Below are 19956 nucleotides of genomic sequence, written 5' to 3' on the forward strand. Positions count from 1 at the left end.
CCATGCAAAAATTAATGGCAAAAAGTGAATCTAGTAGGTTCACAGGTTTCAAGCAAAGAGACTGTTTTTCACATAGAAGTTGGTCAGCTTGATGAATGGTGTAAATTCCTAATAGACAGCTTGCTGTTATAAGCACACTTTGATAAACCTAGGTATCAAGTTGAACATCAACAATTCTTATAGGCAACGGACACAGGCACAACTTAGCCCATGGGTGGATCGGATCTCTCAGATTAGAGAAAATCATGTGTGATTATTTGACCTCCAGGAGCAAGATGGAAGAAAACGCTAAGGCTGTTACCCATTCACTTTTAGAGTGGAGTATTAATAAATAACACAGCTTTGAAGATTAATGGAGCTACAGCTGCTTCTCTTTCTAAAAAGAAGAACATCTCAAAATGCCCAGCATTTGAGGTTTTTACACAATCCAGTATTAGAAGACTGATCAATTTACTTCTTCCAAGTATTATAGTCAGGAACACAGCAGTTAAATAATATTATTCCAAAAAGTACAACAAAATACTTTGCATTTATTTCATGGGGATTTTTAAAATCTTTACACATAATGTCTTCTAAAACAAGTGACTATTGTCTCCTCCTCATGACCCTAAGAATTTTAAGCAATGCAAAGAAAGTAATTAAAAATCAAACAAATAAATAGCCACATCCCACAAAAGACTGATTTCTACGCTCACATACTACACATTCTTAATTGTGAAACAAGTAGAATGGTAGGCAAGCTCCTTCAGATAGATGTTGACTATAAGGAACTTGACTAAGCGGAAACGTCTGAATAAATGATTGTGAAACAGGCAAAAAAGTGTAAGGACAACAAAGCCACATGCTGCAGTTCAGAATTAACTAAAAATAAACTGAGTCCACGGCATAACAATTTATCAGAAAGACAGACGGCCAAGAAGAGGAAAACCATTTTTTTTTTCCTCTGGGGCTATATTTCTGAAAGTAAACAATCAGTCTAGTCCTGACTTTGTAATGGAAAACAGAACTGAATAGCATAGAGGAAACCCAGGAAAATTCTACAATTGTGTACTGCACTGTTTAAAACTTAGCCATATTAGGGAAGGGACAAGTGATGACAATTGTTCTTCAAATCAGAGCTGAAAGCAGACTGAGAGGAAACTTCGTCTGCCAGAAAAAGCAGTCTGGGTACCAGGAGACCTCTGTTCTCATCCTGGCCTCCCGCCACTGGCTCCCTTGAACTAGACATTGTGTACCTTTGTTTCTACAGTGCTTCTGAAATGATATGTCCGTCTGGAGGGAGATATGGTATATTCAAGGGAATCATCACCTGAACCAAGACAGAGCTAACAAAACACTTTTCCAAGTATTACCAAAATAATTCTACATAGTGATACAGTAGTCTGCTTCAAGAGGGAGCTTTACAGTAATGGTACAGACAGTTGCTATCAGAAAAACATGGGACACCTGTCAGCATAATATTTATATACAGCTAATTTTTATATGGTGTATTATTTCAATCAATCCTTGCCATTAAAACAAAAAAATGATCACCCACATTTTTCAGGGAGCTCAAGTTTCCCATGGGCAAAGGTCAGCTGTCCAAACAAGCTCAGCAAGGGTCTGCCCAAATTCAGAGAATATTTTCTTGGCATAGATGAGAACACTGTCCTGGGAAAGGCCCCAACTCAAGCAATTTTGCACATGGCTCATTACACAGATGGAATTGCTCAAATGATTCACTGGGTCCCGCTCTAAATTGGAGAAGTTTGTAGGCCTTCCCAATGAGAAACAAATACATCTACAAAAGTTGATACAAAAATGCAGTTTCTTAATACAAATAGTTTAAAAGTAGATGCATTTGTGATACTTTGATGACAGGAGGAGCTAGGCTAAAAGCTATTAAATCCAAACTCGTGCTGTTATTTATCCATTGTTTCCAATAGAAGTACTACTACTAATAAAATCTATTTAGCTTTTCTGAACAGTCTTCTGTGTTCTTAATAAATTGCTTGCCACAAGAAGAAATGTGGCCAGCATACCAGTACACTGAAGTGGCAAAGCATGTCTCACATCCTTAGACAAATTCTTCAGGTTGTAAATAACTCACAAACAGCCACATGCCATGGCATCTTATTCTCTGTGCCATAGCTGGGCAAGGGACAAGCAAGGAGACTGCATATTTAAATTGCATATTATCCAAAAGGCCTCTCCGTCTAACAGGGTAATCCTCAGTTTTGCAAACCCAACTCTTCTCCATCCACCTCTATCCTTGGTAGATAAGCAAGGGATCAGAAAATATACAGCAATATATCCCTATACCATGGCTGTGATCTATCACTCTTTTAGCAACAAGAGGAAAGTATATTCACCCTCATCAGCACTACCACTTACATCAGCAAGGTATCACTGCCATCTTTGGCCCCATAGTCTGCTGCTGACAATAAGAAGCAACAGCCTGGCCAGGAAAGGGAAAACACATGACACTGCTGCCACCACCAGAACCAGATGTACTGGCCTGCACTGCAGATAGGGTTGGGCTCAGGTCTTATGGTGTGTGAGCCAAAATTCTCACGAGTATGCCTGCTTGACAGCACCCACTATGTTCGTGTAACACCTTTTTTTTTTTTTTTTTTTTAAATTAAAAATAACTTTGGTTTCTCCATTAAAAATTAAGCAGTTGTTGGAAAAGAAATTCACTTGCAGGGGCTATTCAGAGCAAAGCATAACACATCCCAAACACTACACAGCAGGAAGTTCCTTAGTTAGGATTGTCATCTTCTCACTGATAGCGCTGACCTTCCAGTGGAGATGAGGGAGAAGTCACCCTCTTTCTGCTCTCTGGTTTTGCTGCAGTGTCCATATGCTGCTGCATAGGCTTAGTGTCCAATGATCAAACTCCTGCATCTGTCCTATTACACTGACCACACTAATCCCAGCTCCCCTTCCCCACTCTCCTTAGGTCTCACGCCTATGCCTTCTGCAACACCCCTTTTTCCATAGGAAGTGCCTTGGGGCCATGTATAAACCTGGGGAGACAGCAGGTGGGGTTGGTCATTTCCTCTGCTCACTGTATGGCACCACTTGAAACTAAGCGCTGATGTTTCCTGTCAACAACATGAGCTCTGGCCTGTGTTGCACTAGGAGAAACCTTGTGTACTTGCTTCAGTGATAGATACATTCAGGATACTTGAGAATATGAGCATATGAAAAACTAAAGCTCATTAAAATACAAAGCCACACTGGGGGAAACCAGTTCTGTGTACTTCCTTGTACTTGCCATAAATACACCAAGGCTCCTTAGAGCCTGGACAAGGTAAGGGAAAGCACATACCTTTCTCACAAGTGTATGTACCCTGGTTCACTGTGAAGCAAAACACCCTTCCTGCCAAGCTGCTTGCATAACCAGTTGGAATTTATCCCACACTTAATTTGACCATAAACAAAGGCACTGCATTTGCCTCCCTCATCTCTTAAGTGTTGTTTATACACAGCTGCAGAGATGGCTGTCTAGTCCATTTGGATTTCTTCCCCCGCTGCTTTCCAAGTTAATTAATACACTCTGCTCTGTTTACTGGTATCAGTACACACCACCAAAAAATAGCAAGTTGTGGTCTTCACATTAATAACTGGAACGTCATTGTAAAATAGCCATGACTACTAAGAGGATACAGCATCAGTTCTCTGTGAATTCAGCAAGGCCAACACAGCAGGAAAATCTGCCCATTGCTTTAGTAACATGTAGGACAGTGAAGAGAGCTCAGAGTGTGCTTAGGCATTTCACGTGAGGTGTTCAAAGTCCTCAGCAGTTCTAATAGAAATATTTTCATCTAAGCATTTGAGAGGCCTCCACTGAGCTACTCCAGAAGCCTGGCCACTTGATTTGGAGTGCTTGGCAGAAGCACACAAAGACCTTTTCTAACAAGAAGCCTGAAGGAATCCCTGTGTATACACAAATTCATATAAAAAAAAAACAAACCACCCTTTGAGAACTGATCTATAACATCTATTGATCTGCTACAACAGTACACAATTTTTTAACCCCCCCCCCCCACACACACAAACACACACGCTTATTTTTTCCCTACAGGAACCAGCAAGGTCATGCACTACACAAAAGCGTATGCTTTCCAATTCATCATCCAATGGGGAGACCAGATGGAAATGACATTATTTCTAGAGCTAGACCCTACAAGACATCAACACCCAGTGGTAGCATGCCTACCCATACTGTGCCAGAGCCATCTCTACTTACCCAGATTTACAGCATTCACCCCACAAAGATACAGGGAAAACTTCAGATGGTAACAATATTTCCTACTGGGAAACAATCAGATTCTGGGGGGAACAATATTTGATTCCAGAAAATACTCCTTGTTTCTGTAGTGCTAACCGTGTGCTGGCTGTTCTGCAAGCACCAGAGAAAAACGAAAGCCCTGGGCACAGATATGCATAGCACGTGACTTGCTGTTCTCATTTAAACGGAAAATTTAAACACGGTTGTTTAGATATACACTCCTCTAGCCTTAACTGTTGCTCACTTTTACAAGAGCCTTTTATAAACTGAAACATGCTCGAGGCTTTTGGATTACTCAGAAATGCCTTCCATTACAGTTCTGTTCATCCAAACAACCTCAGTCACCCTATGTGGGCTGTTGCTCTTAAGCCTCCCATTCCTTGCTTCCTAGTCTGACTACATCTTGGCTTTCCAAAATGCAATGGATGACATGCTCAGGACAAACAGTCTGACCAGGGACTCAAGTCAAGTCCCAGAACTGGGTTTTGCAGGGTGCTTTCCAGCCCAGTCAGACATAGCTTAATGTCAAATGTCCAGCAAAAGCATGCACTTTCTTTGACAACAAAAAATAACATAAACTAAGCAAAATTGTTTTACATTTACCCACATAGCAAATAAAACATTTATAAAAATAAAAATTTTCCTACTTAAGTGTTTACTGCAGGAATTGTAACTAAAAAGAAAAAAAACAAAAAAACGCTCTAAACAATCTTAGAAACAAATTCAAGTCACAAACATTTACAGTCTAAGATTATTTCCCCCCAGTGAATCATTCATGGGGATGGATTTGCTTGAAGCTCTTTAGTAAGATGATATGGATACATAGTCCAATTTAGGAAATCCCTACGGCTGCTGATGTTCGGAAGAATTATCCACACATTTACTGTTTTTATTTTCTTCTTTAAGTCAACGCCATCAGCTGCTGCTGTGCACAGAATAAGGATCTAGACGAACTTTAGATTTGATGCTATGTACTACTTATATTCCCATGTGCATCTCCTGCTCTGGTGTTCCTGATTACCCAGGAGCTATATGTGGACATACAACATTAACCTCAGCCGCCTGGCAGACATCAGCAACACTCAGGTGCTGACACCTTTCCTGTGTATCAGCAAGAATTTCACTATAGCACCAGGAGACTATAGCAAGATACTGTCTAGCAGCTCAGTGAGTCTTTTTAGACTATCTTAATGAGGATACCCTTATTTTCATCTCTCAAGACAGCCTCATTGACTTTTTCTAGCAAAACACTACTGTTAAACTCCATACCATGAATTATGCTAAGAGTATTCTCAGCTTTCCTTTAACACTGAGCTGATCACTGTCTGACTCACCAGAGCATTCTGGTAGCCAGATGTTGCCAGCTTAGGAGCATCATATTTCCACTTGTGTATGTTCTGCACACAGGTTCCCTGTGTTTAGCCTGAATGGACAGACCACACAGGGCAGATCACACAGGTTTTATGAGGATTTTTGCCAAACCATCCAGGTTAGCTGAACTTTATTTTCCTTCTTTGCAAATACAGAATAACTTGCACTGAACTACATTCAAGTATTTAAAAAACTCAAGTCTGTAGGAGATGGCCAAGAACACATGGTTTGAGTGAGGAGTGAGTACCTTTCCACTGCAGGGTTATCAAAGCTGCTCTTATGACCGCATACCTTATACAGAATAAGATTATGCTGACACTAGCCCTGAACACATGCCAATAATTCTCAGGAAAAGGATTCAAGTTGGATGGAAAAAAGCAAAGGATGGGAAAGTGGATCAGCAAAACCAACTGGGTAAACAAAGAGAAGGAAGAAGAAAAATCTTGGAAATGGGAATAGGAAGAAACACTGCACAGAATTTTTAGCACTTTAACTATTTTACCCTGTCTCCCAGGAGGAGCAACCCCTACCTTCAGGCACTAAACTTATGAGTGCAGCTGCCCTGCTTTGTCACTTTTTAGGGGTAAGAATTAGGCAAAGGCTGATGCATATAATCTCTCTGTGAGTGGCAATAATCAGGCCATGTTTTGATTTTACAGGTGACATTTAGAGGCCTAAGGTTCAGGAAATATGGGACTTTGTGATTTCTGTCAGCATCTTTACACTATCAAAGGGGATGGGAAATATTCATGAAAAGAAGGGATTCTGTTTACTTAACATAGAATGAACGTACACTTCAGCTTATTGGGAAAGCAAAGAAAGATGTCTAGGAAAGCAAAATAACATTTTCAAAAAGCACAAAAATCAAATCAGAAAACCCAATTTTGCAGACAGACATGGGAGAAGGAAAGACATTTATTTTCTGATCATTCTATGACAGCAAAAGTCATAGAAAGGTGAATTTTTATAATCAGCAAAGGCGTAAGCAGAGATGCAGCTGAAGTAGAGATGAAGCTGAATGTGCTTCTGCTACATTAATTTAATTTATTCAGACAAAATGGTATCATAGAAAAGCCTTACACGCTCTTTTGCTTCTGTGAAGCAAGTTTACAGTAAGAGCAATTGCTAGCACAGATCCATCAGCCAGTCTTTATTGTAGGCACTCAGCCACAGATATAACACAGATTTCTGTTTAGCTGCAAAGCACTTACAATTTGCTTTTAATCATATTTTACTTCAAATAAATAAATATTGGAGGAAAAAGTTCATGAACTCAAAGCTGTGGTGCAGATTTTGCAAGATGCATGATACAGTGCTATTGAATGCAGCCATGACATCGACACAAACCAGAGCCAGATGAGTGTCAAATGTTAGCACTGATGATTGCAAATACATACAATGTATGGTTACACATAAAGCAGTATTTGTGGAAGCACAAATAGTTCTCTAGCAACAGTGGTAAACAGAGCTATGCTTCAGTTTTTCACTTCTAGAATTATTTATCATCTATTCAAAAGGACAGTTCTCTCTTTCTGAGGACTGAATGCAAAGCACAGAGAACCACTGCCTTAGCTAGCCTTATCCTGTAGTTAGACTTGGTGTTGCAAGCATTATAAACAGGTTCTGAAGGGAGTCTGAGCTCTGCACACCAAGGTTCTTCCTTCTGAACCCTATATAGAGATGAAGCCCAAATGCACCAGAATTAAATAAAATCAGCAGAAAGGAAAATTCCTTTGCAAAGGTTATTACATGCTCAGGTATCAGTGTATCGTATTTACCTGATACTGAAACATCAGAAAAACACTATTTTAAACTGAGGACAGAGTGAAAATAAAAGGGCAACAAATAGATATTTACAGAGAATTCCCCTTCCTTTATGCTCAGCTTTCACATATTGACAACAGTTAACTTTGAAGTTCTTTCCCATGTTTCTTATTGAAATGGGAAAAGATTAATGACTTTATAGATGTCATTCACATGTAGCAGGATAAACTGTTTCAACAGGATTCTGTGTCAGACATTAGCTTGAGTACATGCAAGTTCATTTTACTTCAACACTTAAGTCAGGAATGCAAATTGTGTCCTGGAAACCAGGTCTTCTTAAAGCTTCTGAGAGTGGATATAAAGAGAACACTTTTATAAACTAAGTTTTAATTTCTTTTAAAAAAAAAAAAAAAAAAAAAAGCATAAGCCCCTACTTTTCTCAGGACAAGTAGTATAATAGGAAGAAATGGCATAATATCCTTCTGAACAAGCCACTATGCAATCTAAGTGGCTGCACAGGCTAATGAGATGATTTCACATTGAAACATAGCAGAGAAGTGTTTGAGCTCCTGCACCAGCCAGATTCATAGCAAGATGCCTCTCTGCACCTGCAAGCTCTACAGGTGTGCCTGATAGAGAATATTCTCTGGGAAATTCATAAGCAAAATGGGTACAGGTCTGTACTGAAGATGACAACTTAGGACAGCCTAAGTAAAAGGCATTTTAGGGGATAACTACATTCTGCAGAAAAGCAACTGAAAGGAGCACCACACACAGATATGACTAAACGCCAGGGATACGTGCGTATCCGTAATAAACATGTGGCAATCATAAAGATTTCTAAAGTGTTAAATTAGATAATGTTTTACCATATGGAAGTTACAAAAGGAGTGCTCACAGAGCACAGATGAAAGCTGTACATGCAATTTGCCACAAAGTACAGACAATGTACATTGTCAGAGGCAGATGTTAGAAAACAGAGAGGCTTCAGCAAGAAATCATATTTCTTCTAGAATATGCCATACTCCAGAGAATCCAGACTCTCCCTGTAGCTATGCTTACTAGAACACAGTACCCTAAAATACTATGGGGAAGGTCAGAAGTAAGACTGATAAAATCTTGCTAAACGGTGAGGGTATAATTTAACAACAGGGTATTGACCAGCCCCCCACAGCTCGCACCAATATTTGTCACGTGTTAAGATAGGGTAATCCAAGCATCCTCAGAACCAATCCTCAGAAAAGGAAAATACTGTTAGTACAGTGTTGAAATGAAGAAAAACACCATGAAGTCACACAGTATACAGTAAATAAGTTTAGAAGTTAATGAAGCACTGTAGAGGCAAGTAATAGGTATAGAATATTTCTATTTTAATTACTGTCAATATGAGTAACCGTGCCCTGCTGAGGAATTCCCCAGTGCAAGGCACGAAACAGTAATTTCATAACATTCTTCTTATTTTTATTGGAGACTTTGACCTCAAAAATCTCTGCCACAAAGACTGCATGTTTTCAAGTTAACTTGTAGAAATACTGAGTCCGTTGATTCTAATTGATGGATTTTATTTTAATAACATTGGAAGAAAATAGTTTGTTTTATAGTCAGTGCAACTCACAAGAGCTGCACCAATCTGGATGAAACTGCTGGCATATACATTTTGTCATGTCACCTGTTTATGTTGTTCAGAACTTAACTCTAAGTGTAAAAATGCATATATATATATATGCATATAAATTCATGCTCATTAGCATCTATAGGATGAGAAAACTCCCCACCAGAAGGTCTGTGGCCATTTTTGTGCGCAATTGAATTGTGTGCTTTGCTTTTGCTGTTGTCAAAAAACAAACACACAAAAGCTCCCTAAGACTGAAGACAAAAATCTATGTTAAATTAACATAGGTAAATAAATGTAGGTATTACCACAGGTAAATAAAATGTATTGGTAGAAGGACATATAATAAGAGTGATTTAAAAAAAAAAAAATCTTAAAATCCAGCTAATCTGACATTATATATTTTTTCAATTACTACCTAAAAGAAAATTGCTTCAACTCCAAAAATCCTAAACAATTGTAATGCAATTGAAGTATTGGAAACAGGATATTTTAGCATTATGGGAAAAAAAAAATCCTCAAAAAATATAGTACTAAGATTTTGTTTTATTTCTTGTAACTTTGTCTTGTCTCTAAAATTGCACAGCTTGAATGAAATAATGGAACTCTTGTCAGAAAAAAAAAACAAAAAAAAACAAAAAAAACCCCAAAAAACAGGAGCTCCTCAGATAACAGTAAGAAACCATTTTCATATTAAATTATTAAATACTTTTTGCACACCAACAAAGACCTAAGTTGCTATAATTCAAAGCCATTATTCTCAAGCTGGGATGTATTCTCAAGTGTCATAAGAATCCTTGAGAATGTTTTCCAGTACAGTTTGATTGAAAAGAGGTGAAAGAGGGATAGGAAAGACAAAGCAAGATACACAAAACTTTTAACAACTCTTTTTTTCCTTCAACATTTTAAATCTAGGAAGGAAAAAAGGTCTTTTTCCTGGCATGATAGCCTAGCTGAACATTATTAAATCTATAGCAATGCAAAAGAAAACTGTGGAGTAAGTTCACTGGTGCTACATGTGCTAAGTTTGTGCCTCCTAGCTTTAAACAAAATAAGTAAAAAGCATTAACACCCTCCTTTAAGCATTCCAAGTACCTTCTTCACAAATGGAAGTGAACCCAGGAAGATGACATGACCTGTTGCTCTGGTTCTTACTTGACAGTTTCTCTATCTCAATGAGCCTACTGGAACTTCCTGCTTTATCTACAAAATTACTCAGAGAGGATTTTCTATCAGCATTCTCCTATTAGAAAATCACTTCCCAAATAAAATCCGGCACTAAAGCAAAGACCAAGAATGGAAACAAAGATTGCATCTCTTTCAATCAATCAAAATTGAAACTGAAATCATAGCTCTAGGTTGTCCTTTGCAACAAATCCTGCAGAGGCATCACCTGTGGCAAGTATACCTGGTTTTGTGCTGGAGCATCTGAGATCTGCCAACCACTGAAGCAGAAGGTGGTTAATCCAGCTACTAATCTGAATGTGTAGAAGCAGGCAGAGCCTCTGTTATCCTTTGCTGCCCTCCGGTCTTCACCAGTTCTACTGCTACCAGAGCTTCTCATGCAGATAATTATTAAAGCTTTAATCAAGCAAGGGTCTGTCTGTTCCCTTCAGATGCAAGAGAAACTGTTTTTCTTAAACCTGCTTGTCCAATATGTTTTCTAGGATAACAGATCTGCTAAAACAGCAGCAACTGAACATGTCCACACAGACTTTCACTCTTTCAATATTTATAATTTAATAGCAAAGTTTCTGGCTTAGAAAAACTATTTGGAAACAGGGATAGATAAATAGGGTTCAGGAACAGCTTTCATTTTAAAAAAACAAACAAACAAAAACAAAACTAGCACGAACATAATGTACGTAACTAAAAGCAACAAAGCATTTGGTATGGCTTTCAGCTTAAGACAGATAGAATGCATATCTACAGATGGAACACTGGACGCTGCGAGTATTTTTCCCCCTTACTTCAGCTGTAACTGAAAAACACCTTTAATTTTTTTTTTCCTATGAAAGCTACAGCATTAAGACTTTCATTTAATATGAAAACAAAATGAATCATGTGATGACACAAAGAAAATGCAAACTGAACTTTTTTTGTTGTGTTTTAAATAAGTGAGTAATCTTTAGCTAACATGAGCACTAGATCTGGATCTCCACAACTTCTGCGTATTTTCCCACTCCGCCTCACAGGGCAGGTGGAACACATGCCATGGACAGCCCTTCCTCCCCTTGTAGCCTATCACCACACCCAGCTCTGCTTCATAAGTTTCTGTGCCTCACAGATCTCATAAAATTATTTGAGAGACTGACATCAAATAAAAGCCTTCTCCCACCCCAGCATACACGCTTCTGCTCTCTCCCTGCACACACCTTTCAAGGCTATTAACCATGAATATTTAATATTCACAGAGACCTATAGAAAAATCTTTTTACAAGGTTGGTAACCATCACTTAAGAGCTTTTGTAGTTTCATTCCAAAAAGTCATTTTGATACGTATACTGCAGTTAGCCTTTAATTATTTAGAGATGCGCATATCCCCAACAAATATGTTTAACAAGCTCACCACCAAACAAGTCTGCTTATAATAAGTTATGTTTCCCTGCATAAGTCACACTTTCTTTATAACATTATTCAAAGAGCAGGAATGGCTATTTTCCATTATTCACTGAAGTAAACAAACCTAAAAGCAAACACAAAATTTGAAAGGAGAATATGCTGGAGTCTAAACATACCAGTGGCTTTGAAAGGCTTTGAAAGCTTCTTCAGTGCATTCCTCCTGAAAAACACGAAGTCACATCTATGCCTGCAGCAGAGCAAAGTCCTAAATTGGTGCCCTGAGAACTAATCTCTCTCCTGCTAAAACATGGAGACATTGTGCATGGTACAACATGCACAATAGAAAAGTGGATGTACGCAAATTGTTCCACCTGTTACATTCTGCCTTGATGTCTCATCAGCCAACAAAGCAGCAGTGTCCCTGTGTGCAAGATGTGAACTTCTATCCTGTGCAGCAAGGTCTGATGCACGGAGCACCCAGTGGCTTCCCACAGAGCCAGCAGTCCTACAAGAGACCATGGGAAGCATTGGTACCCATGCCTATGTTCAAAAAGGTAGAAACATCCTTTGTGCAATTCTTACTGTTTCCAAATATCTTTATTCCTACAGTCTTTACAGCCAACTCTCATAATTGCATACTGGCAGATGAAGACAAGGAATCAGAGAGGCTTTGTGAGGGGAATCACAACAACAGTTCGAAAAGACAACTAAGATCATGTAGTCCAGCCATCAGTCCATCACTGCTATGCCCACAAATCACATCCCTCAGTGTCCCATCTACATTTCTCTTGAACACCTCCAGCAGCTCCACCACCTCCTTAGGCAGCCTGTGCCAATACCTCACTGCTCTGAGAACAAACTTCTCCTGGCAAAACTGAACCCATTACCTCTCACCCTGTCACTGTTACCTGAGAAAAGGTGCCAATCCTCACCTCATGCTACAGACTACTTTCAGGGAGTTGTAGAGAGTAATGAGGTCTCCCACAGAATTGTGAATCAGTTTGAAACGTTAGATTTTAAACATTAATTTACCTTTCTCTGTGCCTTTACTGGAAGCAGTTTCCTCCCTGTTCCCTCACTGAGCTATTTCAATTGCCAAAATGGGACAGATGCCTACAAAGGCAACGGTGCTTTGGGAGCTGGATATAGAAGAAGAGACAAAAGGTAAAATAAGTGATAACAGGGAGGGATGGAGTTGCAGCAGCAGAAACCTTACAGAACACAGAGTGAAGAGGGAAGCAAAGAAATGGGATGTGAACAGATTAGAGACAGGGCGGAGCACAGGTGAAAAGATCAAGGCTGGCAGAAAAAAAAGAAAGGAAGTACCCTATTTGTATCATCAATCTTTATGCGTGTGTTTTTCCTCTGAACAGCAAGGGATGCAAGAGAAGACAAAAGTAATCTTGTTAATAAGTTCTGGTTTTGACAGAGTATCTCTGCTGTTATTTCCTTTTTCTTCCCTTTCCTCCCCCAGTGGGTTCTGTAGTTAAAAGCTGAAAAACAATCCTGCCAAGGCCAACTTCATCTTCACATCAGCCTTCTGCTTCATTGCCTTCTTATCCCTCTAAGTGTCACCTCACCAGCTCTTTAAGTTCACAAGGTGTCATCTTTCCTTCACTCAGCTGACACTCAGTCAAAACCCTTTAAGCTGTTACAGTTGATGCTTATTTGGTGAGAAATTAGAATAAAAATCTTACTGCATTAATAGAGGTCTCTTTGCTGCAGTGGCCATTGCTGCTGCTTAGCACTTGTAACATTTGATGGGCTTCAGGCTTTGTGAAGTGCACGGAAAACAGGTTGGGTTTGTTTATCCTTTACAGATGAATACACAACTTTTTTTTCCTCTGGAGTTTTGGACAGTGATGAGGAGGTAGGAAAACAAAGTGACAAAGCAAGATGGTGGTAGATAGAACAAAATTTCTAAGTTTGGGACACTGTATTTCTGTATTTACTAATACAACTGACTTATTCATATATATGTGTATATATTTAGATGTCAAAGCACCATTGCAATAACATGCTTGGTAAGATAATACTAAGAACAAGGATGCTTTGCTAGGTGACAAGGATGACACAGCTTTCAAAGACCACACAGAATTGTGCCTCCCTCCAGTTGCATTAGCACCCTGCGCCTCCACCCATCAGCTTGTCCAGCATAGAAACAGCAAAGAACAATATCACTGCAAGATCTGAGTGTGACATAAGTTAATATCACTGTCCAGCTCTCAGTACCGTCAGCAGACCCAAGTATTTAGTCTGAAGAATATTCTCCCACAATCATTCCTCATCAGCTGCTGAGACAACCACTAATGCAATAGGCCTTATCTATGTCATCCCAAGGAGGAGAACATCACATTGGGCACAGGCATTACAATACAGAGTACAAGAGTTGTATTAACAATATCACCAGTGCAGTACTTACTGCATGGTACTAGTAGCACGGGTTAAACATGGAGTCCTACAAGGACAGCAGTATAGTGTCTAACAATAGCTGAAACACTGGGTTTCAAAGCAATCTGCTACTTTCCTTTGAAAATGCTTCTTGCCTGTCATGCTCTTTCAACAACAAACTAACAGTATTTCATGTCTTTCTTTTTATGTCCTTGATCTCACTTTCATTCAGAGCCCAAAAGACTTCCATAGCAGCATCACAGTTATTCATAGTGGCTTTGCTATGGATGTATGGTAAATGTTGTTTGTCTTCTACCTTTCATAGTTATTAAAAAAAAGTCTTTTAATCTGTTACATGAGTCTTATGATACAGTATCAAAAACCTGCAGCTCATCTTTACCCGTTTGTCTCCCTACTACTAACACAGTTGCACACCCTGAAGCAAGGAAGGTTCGATGTTCCTCAGTGCACGCAGCTCTGTAGTAGCGAATATACCTGCTACAGAGGGGTGGGGGTCTAACTTCGGAGCTGTTGCTACCTTGCCTCCCACTCTGAGGGAAGTCCACTAGTTATTGTCCATTTGCACCTTCCTCAAAATTAGCCAAAGGTAAGGATTAAATCAGGGCAGGAAGATTTTAAATCAACAAGCCAGAAGCCATGCACAAAACAGATTCTACAAATTGGTCTTTTACACCGGCAATTCAGACTGACACATCTCTGCAGCTGTGCTGGAGGTGCAGAGGCACATGGAAACTTCGAAGTTTAATCAAGGTCATAATTGAGATGCACTACATAAATTATTGATTTCCATCTCTTGAGAGAAAGCAGAGGACAGCTTCATTGCAAAATTCAGAATTTTAATTTCATTTACTGAGCATATTTTTGCATTAAGACAGATAATTATTTTTTACTGTAATGTTTTTAAATCTGCTTGCAAATGCAGAAGAGATCCCAGCTAACAGTTTTGTTCCAGAGCACTCTAAGTGCCCTTTCAGTGATTATTTTATCTGATCACAGGTTACAAAAATAATAACTTGTATTTAAGCTTTACATTTCATAAACATGAAACCCGCTCTCTCCCTCCATTATCTGATGAGTTTGAGCTGTCTCTAGTGGTGATGAATCATTTTCCAAGGAAGATGACACAATCTGACAAACCGCTTCCAACAAATCACTAACTCAGTGGAACTGGCAGTGAATTCTCCACGTGGTGTCCTGCACAGCCCCTTCTCCTTTGATTAGAAAGATGAACAAATTGTTGTATGAAATGCATCACTACAGTGGGACTTTCCAAGGAAAGTCTGGCAAAGTTTGAGTGAGCAAATGTTGTAACTGTTCCATTCCACATTCGCACACTCCCTCCTATTTCTCATTCCCGTTTCCAATCTGTCTCATTGTTCTACAAGGTAACTTATAGTAAAATTGGTGGATATTTTTTCTAACTCCATTCATGTATTTTCAAAGTTGGAGAAGCACTGAGTAGTTAGGGTATTAGGGTAAAAAGTGACACATGAGCTCACTGGACTGCAGTTCTGCAGCATAAATGGGATTCAGTGACTTCTCAGAATGCAGAGAGCTACATACAGTTACAAGTGGATGGTCAGGCCTGAGATTTATAGGGCAGTATTACTGCAAAGACCTCTTAATGCAAAGCCACAAAGTGAAACAAAGAGAAACAAAGGAACAGAAGCAGTGGGAAATCAGACAAGGGAATTTAATTCCTCATCAGTTCCATAAAGTAGAAACACGTAAAAGCTCCGGTGCTGCAGATGTTTGTGATTCTTATCTTAGGGCTAGAGTAACACCACCTTCATCACCATAAGGCCAGTCCCCATCTGCTTTTTACTCTCACATCTGTTGTGAAAATCTCAAACCCAGCACCCAAACGAGAAAAGAGACAATTTAAAGCAAGCAGGAGGCTTGTCCACCCCTCCCAGGGAGGCATAAAATCCTAGTCTGCGCTCACAAACACAGCTGAGCTCCAGCTATCACAGTTTCAGGCCTATGAATTGCTCGGGTGAAAGATATTCACAGCACATTCAATGAAAGCAGAAACTGTCCCTCCTTTTCCAACTGGTTAGGCCAACTCCAGACATGCTAAGTAGGCTGCTGCTTAAGGCAGCACAGTAACCATGACTCTAATATTTATTAGTGTCCAGCTGTATTATGAAAAGGCTGAACAAAAATCTCCAGGAGTACACAGAGAAGGATACTTCCAGGAGAACCAGCTCCTCCTGTCAACCTGCCAGCCACCAGTCACTTCTGACCATAGCTTTGGCACAAAGAAGTATAGCTTTGTATGCACTACTGAGCCAAATCTAAGGTCTGGTTTCCTAACTTGGGTAGACTTACATCCAAGCACCCAATGGCAGGATCTGGTCTGAAATATCTGCAATGTAAACTAATGCCTTTTTTCATTGCAGTACGTATTACTTCAAGGAAAGGATAAGAAAATCCCTGAAAATCGCAAAGATGCTGCATAGGTTCCTTCTATATGAAAACAAAAGAAATGCCACTTCACCCTAACCCCATCTTTCTAAATTCTGCTGTTTGTTGCCATGAAGCTATTATCCCCTTCCTTGTTACTGAGAATTTGTTTGGATGTTTGCATTTAGTCAAGATAAAGCATTCATCCATGACTGCTGCTTGTTTCTTATTTGCTGCAGTCCTTTATTTTTCACAGAAACTACTCACATTTTAATACAAGCACAGTGTGAGCATTAAAAAAGAAAAATAAGAGAGGCAGATGAGCTCTCTACAGGAGAGACACAATTAATCAGGACAGACATAGATGGGGCGCAGGCAGCAGGCTACAAATTCATTAAGTTAAACACTGAGCACTAATCTTTATTCCCATCTCACTAACGCACCAAGCAGGTGGTATCAGTGGCTGTGCCTAGATCATACTGTGTGGATAAAAAGAGGCAAACTCCCACGCCCTACTCTTCAGCCCATTTCTGAACCACTTCTCATTCCTCCATGGGGAGGAAAAAAATAAATAAGAAACATACTACACACCAGAGGGACTCTGATTTGCTTTGCGGCATCCTGATCCCATTGTTTGGCAAGCATTTCTTTGGGAATTAAGTCCTTGGAGTCATTTGCTTTGCATTCAGCAGCTGCCTACAGAACACACCCAACACAGGAGCTATTCCTGCACACTCCCACTAGCAACTGAAGGGCTTTGCCTAGTAGCTCACAGTCACCCTGTTCAGAACACCCAGGCCTGACCAATTACCCAGTTCCACTCGTATCTAAATCAAATATCTAAATCAAGTGCACAGAGGAAGCTGATTTGAAGCTGGAGTATCACAGTGAGGTGGACAACATCCAAGAACAGAAATTGGCAGAAGGCCCTAGTTTATACTTTTGAAATACCCATTCTGCTCTCAGGAAGAGGCATCTCAAATTAGATAACCTGATATTATCAGAGCTATCTGCTGGAAAGCCATCATGGAGCAGAACACTCACCAAGCCAAACCTAATACAGTCGAAAGCAGCAAAAGTATCTCCTCCTTGATGTTGCACATGATGTCAGTGAGCTGAACACAGATGCTTTTTCCACCACCAGTTGCAACTTAGTAGTTAAAAATTCTCAGATACTGTTGTCTGAGCTCTAAGGAACACATAGCTAAACATCATCCTGCCTGAAAGAAAACAAAACAAAACACTCCTGCCTACACAGTTGCCATTCCCATATAAAAGCAAACAGACATATATTATTAAGAAAACCTTTGACAAGCGAGGACAAACTGCTTCCTATGCACTGCTTTCCATTTGTCATAGATTCCCCATTCCTGATCTTTCAAGTATTCTAATACTCCATTCTCATCAACACTGTTCAACATAGGACCAGCATATTACTAAGTTGTTTTGAACAAACTGACTTGTCTAAACACTCTATGAACTCTACCGAGCTGGTCTTAGAAAGCCTGGCTAAGTGCGCACATATACACCCCTGAAGGTCTGGTAGTCTGTGTTTTTGTACTGAGGTAGCAGCTACTAAGCAGGAAGACGACACTGAATTCTGGAATCTGTGCTCTTGACACCAGGCAGAGCACCCACACTATCATCACCGGGCCTGAACTAAGAGGCAACAGACAACAATGGCACAGGGCCTGCTGCTTTCACAGACTTAACTCATAGCTGAGCTACCACCAGGGTGTCATATGACATTTTGGAAATCCAACTTTACAAAGTTTGTGGCTTTGTGGGTTTGCTTCTTTTCTTCTTTATTTGTTTTTAATTAAGACTTGAAGCCTTCCAGAGACAGCTACGGGCTTTTCATAATAATTAAGGTCAAGGCAGGGGTTAGGGGAAGGCGCACCCTGAACTACTTGCAGATACCTCATGGATGAAACAAAAGCTGACGTTGCCTAAAGAGCAGCCTTACTCATCCATTTTGACACTATGCAATACAACTGAGACATCAAGGGATTTCCACTGTTCAGAAATATTGCAGTTCTTTTGCCAGAAGGACAAAAATGATGGAACAAAATGACCAGCATAAGATTATGATTAGCAAAGCTTATGAGACTTCCTTTAAAAAAATAGTAAAGGTATTTCTTTACATCAGATCTGGATATAGGAATTCAGATACGAATGGAACCATTCCCAGAATGCAAGGGAACACAGTGCTCTAGAGCTTGCTTCCTCTCATAAGGCACTACTTACAATGAATCAGAAGTCAGAATGCAAACTTTAAGCTCGCTGTTAGACATTACTTTCTTACTTCAGTATCTTACCAGTAAAATGTATGTTCTGATAATTAACAATAGAATAACACAATGGCTTGGGTTGAAAGGGACTTTAAAGACCATCCAGTTCCAACACTGTCATAGGGCAGGATTTCCACCCATTAGATTTGTTTGCCCAAAGCCCTGTTTCTTTAAGCACCTCCAGAGCTGGGACATCCACAGCATCCCTGGGCAGCTTGTTCCAGTATCTAACCATCTTCATTGTGCTTTCTTCCTTGCACTTAATGTAAACATACTCTCTTTTAGTTTAAAGCTAGTACCTTCTGCCCTATCACTACACTCCCTACCTTTCCGATAGGCCACCTTCAAACACAGTGGGGCAGTTTTAAGATCTCCACAGTGCATTTTCTTATCCAGACTGAACAAAAGGAAAACAACAGGAAAAGACACTTAGCAAAGGCATGTTCTGCATCATATCACATTAAATCATTAGCGGTATGACTGACAATACTTCTAATACCTATACATACACACACATCTATATAACATGGTAAACTTAGTCAGTAGTGAAATGACAGGATGATCCACTTATATCCGGGTTTCTAAGGAAATATTTTGATATCTAGAAATTCCATTATTTCAGTGATTTTCACTGTTGGTAATTCCCAAAGGCTCCTGTTCTTTAGAGCAAGACACTGACTGTTGTCACCCAGCCCCACCAAATCTTTCTTAATCCTTCCAAAATTGTTCTCTAAGTGCACCGGCACTTCCTTAAAACCTTTTGTGTATTTACACTGCATCAAGCAAAAGTCTGTTTTTCCACAGTTAATAAACTCTCCTGGTTTCCTTAAATCCATTAAAACCTTGAACCTACTTCTTCTACCTCACAATTTACTGTAAATGTTTTGGATAACAAAAAGTTTCTGATAAAACTTATCCTGTTCATCTGGCTTGCATAAACTGTAGAACTGTAGAATGAATCACACCCAAAGTTACCTCTAGATATATCCAGTTCTATTATATTGCTCAGGCCCTTGTTTAGGTTAGTTTTTTAATTTATTATCATCATCACCATGTTCTCCATACCCCAACCAGCTAAGCAGCCTTGTATGCACTGGCATGATGTGAAGTCTCAGATCCCTTCAATTGCTGACTGTGCTGCATACACTTTGACCCTGCCTGGTCATATCCTCGCTTTCTAGTCTCTCACAGTTGTTTGTTATGGTCACTTGAGATTATGTTTTAATGAAAAGGTCTAATTAAAATAATAATAATAATGCAAT

The 19956-nt window shown here is 39.6% G+C and overlaps 1 long non-coding RNA gene across 2 annotated transcripts in view; it reads right to left on the reverse strand.

The window, feature by feature from the left end:
• LOC107315221 (uncharacterized) overlaps positions 1 to 19956 on the reverse strand; it is an 83101-nt gene that overhangs the window by 14873 nt on the left and 48272 nt on the right. The window lies entirely within an intron of this gene.

This window comes from Coturnix japonica, chromosome 5 (genome assembly GCF_054131305.1).
Source record: "Coturnix japonica strain WE chromosome 5, WE-NBRP24, whole genome shotgun sequence".
NCBI classification, from domain to species: domain Eukaryota; kingdom Metazoa; phylum Chordata; class Aves; order Galliformes; family Phasianidae; genus Coturnix; species Coturnix japonica.